Source organism: Barbus barbus (assembly GCF_936440315.1).
Source record: "Barbus barbus genome assembly, chromosome: 3".
In the NCBI taxonomy this organism is placed as follows: Eukaryota; Metazoa; Chordata; class Actinopteri; order Cypriniformes; family Cyprinidae; genus Barbus; species Barbus barbus.
In genome coordinates, this window is record NC_136731.1 from 36,807,607 (window position 1) to 36,811,082 (window position 3,476).

Sequence of the window (3,476 nt, forward strand, 5' to 3'; positions counted from 1 at the left end):
TACCTTTTCTTTCAAAATATGGCATTACCATTTCATGACAGTGTTGATCAAGATGTATTTTATATGTTTTTGTTGTTGTTGTTTGCCCTTTTAGTGTCTGTTGAAAACAGATTAACTTCAATTCTATTTTACTTTAATAACATAAATAAACAAAAGTGACTTTATTAACCACATAAATCAATTGAGATAGGGTTCTGTGGGTGTGCAGTCATTTATCATATTTAATAATAATCAGGTAATAAGATGCCACATCAAAAATAAATATGTAGGTCTGCTCTGTAGACTTATGCTGGAAAACTGACCCTTGTCTGTTGTTATATCAAAGCAAGCTTTACATGAAAACAGTATCAGCTGTGCGTGTGGCTCAAGGTCATGTACTAACCAGTAATCACCAAGCTGGGGCGCTACAGGCTAATTAAACTTCACATGGATTATTTTATTTATTTTTATTTTTTTATTAATGCCAAAACACGTAATAACAATCATATAACCACAACATCCTCAAAAACAATAGAAGACAAAATACAAAACAATAATCACATGGATTATTTGTTTTTATCTCGTCAAACGCTGGATGGATTCTGTCAGCTAAAGTACGGCTGTGATTCTCAACCTTTTTTACTTTTAGTCCCCCAGTTGTCCAACACAAAAATAGACTAAGATATTTTAAGTATTTCTAATATTTATGCTGCAATTGCGACAAAGATGCTTGTTTTTAAATATAGTTATCAAAATAGACAGGAGGTATTAATATATTACATTTTGATAAACACACAAATCATTTAGTGATTCCATATGTTTTAAGAAATGTTTGTTCTTCAATTAAAACCATAACCGTTGAGGGTCAATCATAAGGTCCCACTAGTTAATGCAATAACTAACATTAACTAACAAGCAATACATTTGTTGCAGTATTTATTCATCTTTGTTAATGTTAATACTGTTCATGTTAGCTCATGTCTATTAAATAATATGAACAGATATTAACTTTTTTCATGGCTAGTTCATGATAATTAATGTAGTTAACCAATGTATTTAAAAAAAAGCGTATAGTAAAGTATTACTTTTAAATGTTACGTGCTGTTTTTAGATGATTTTTAATTATTAATATCAATTTGAAAAAATGTAGTTCTTAGAAAAAAAGGTACAAAATCTTGGAGCGGTACCTTTTCAAAAGGTAGCCTACACTTTTAAAACCCTAAAAGCCCTACCATGTTAGTACCAAAAGTGTATTATCATATTATTAGTGCATATTTGTACCTTTTGAAAGGGTTCCACCCCAGTGACAGCTTTCTTCTGAGTGTACCTAGAAGTTTGATGAAGCCCATGATTGAGAACACTGAAGTAAGGATGCCCTCGAACAGTTTTATTATGCATATCTGATATGTTTCAATAGGCTACAAACTTCCCTTATTTAGTTCCCACTCACATATTGCTCTCAAATTAAATCAGATCTTTTCTACAATGCATTAGATGCAACAAAACCTGCTAATTACTGCCCAGCGGTATACGCAGAACAATCAGTGAGCAGTGTCTCATTAAAGTTGTGCGTAGGTGGCGAGTACACATACTGCCATATTCTCAACAACTGTTTTATGCCATTAATAACCGTGCTAAATTTTACTCAGACACACAGCAACTGTTTATGCTCATTATCCACATTCAGTATATGAATGCACTAAAAAAAAAAAATCCTTCACTATGGCCAAAAGATTGGCACTCTGACAACAAAACAGGCTTACTAGTACATACCTTATTTGACCACATACTGGCCAAACTCTAGCGCCATCAGTCAATGTTCCAGCTCCATTTCAAATAAAAGTAGCAGAAAAAAGATGCATATATATATATATATATATAGATATAGAAATCCTTTATGAAATGTTGACATGAGGCATGTATCGGCCTGGGGAGGAGCATGTGTGGGTAGCCTCCTGCGGCTAATGATGTGTCTGGAGCCCTGATGTAGACAGAAAGAGCGAGATGGTGGGCGTCTAAAGAAACATCTCTTGAGAAGATCAGTGCAGCATAGCTGCCTCAGTATGTGTTGTTTAAACTAGATGTATCTGTGCGGTTAAGCATATTCCAATGTTCAGCTGAATAATAAAACAACAGTTACCATGTTGATTTTGGACAGTTTTACATAATAGTCTCTTCATGTTGCATTTTCTTATGTAGCTACCCGTAATTAAAGGTTAGATTTTTGTGGATACGTTGAATGCAAGACCAAGAGGATAACCAAAACATTTTTTCACAACCTGTTTTGCTTATATTTATCAAGGGTGCCAGTATTAGCAGATGCCACTGTCTATCTCTTTTTATGAGAATTGATCAGCCTGAGAAGTACTGTAGAGCTAAAATATTGGCGATATCGCCCACAAAGCAGCCTAATTAACATTTTTGTTTTTTAATTTAAGTATGGAGAACCTGGTTTCGGATGTAATGGGCCAATCAAATCTACTCCATTAAATGAGCAATGGCTGGCAAACATATTTGTGGTTTATTCTCTGAAGAGGGCATTTTCAACTGGCAAATGCCTTTTTTACAACCCCAAGTCCTTTAATTTAGTCAGGCGCAGTTGAGAGATAAGGAAATGGAAGATTTATTTAATAATACAGGTATGAAATAGGCCCATGAAAAAGAATATCAAGTTTTTTCAATATTCTTTCCAACAATGAAAAAAGAAAAGAGGCTTAGCAACAACAACAAATATATATATATATATATATATATATTGTTCTGCACATGCTTTAATAAATAGTTTTTTATATTAAGAAATAGCCATTTTTGCTTTCATAATTTCCACAAAAGATGTTATGTTAAAGAATGTTCGTAACCCCACAGTTTTGGTAACCACCGACATCCATTGTATAGGCCAAAAAAAATAATGTTTCTCAAAATATCTTCTTAGGATCCACAGAATGCAGCAATGATGAAAGTGAGTAAATGATGACAGAATATAGATTTTTGTGTGAACCATCCCTTTAACAGACTTGAAAATATCAGGGAAATAAAATGCAATTAATCTTCTGTTATAAAATCATGAAATTAAGTACAAGTGTTTTAAAATGAAGTTTTGAAAAAGATGCAGTGTGATAACAGCCTGTAAATTCTAGCTCTTCATAATCTATGACTCAGTCCTAAGGGGCACCGTATTATACAAAACCTACACGGTGAAACTGCCAATGTAAAATCAAGCCATATGGAGTCAAATAAATCCAACCAGTGGAAACAGATTTAACCTAAATACAATTAAGCGTGACTCACAGACCTTTAAGTCCTACTCGAATCGAAAAAGAGGTGATTTTGAAACAATAGGCACGGTTTTGCACATTATCGTGCATATCTAGCATAACCCACATACACGGCTCCCACAATGCATTGCATTTGGTTAAAATGGGGGCATTATCCATGCAGCAGACAAAGAGTATGTTAGAATACTCTTAATATGTCCATCACTCCTGCTCAGCGATGGC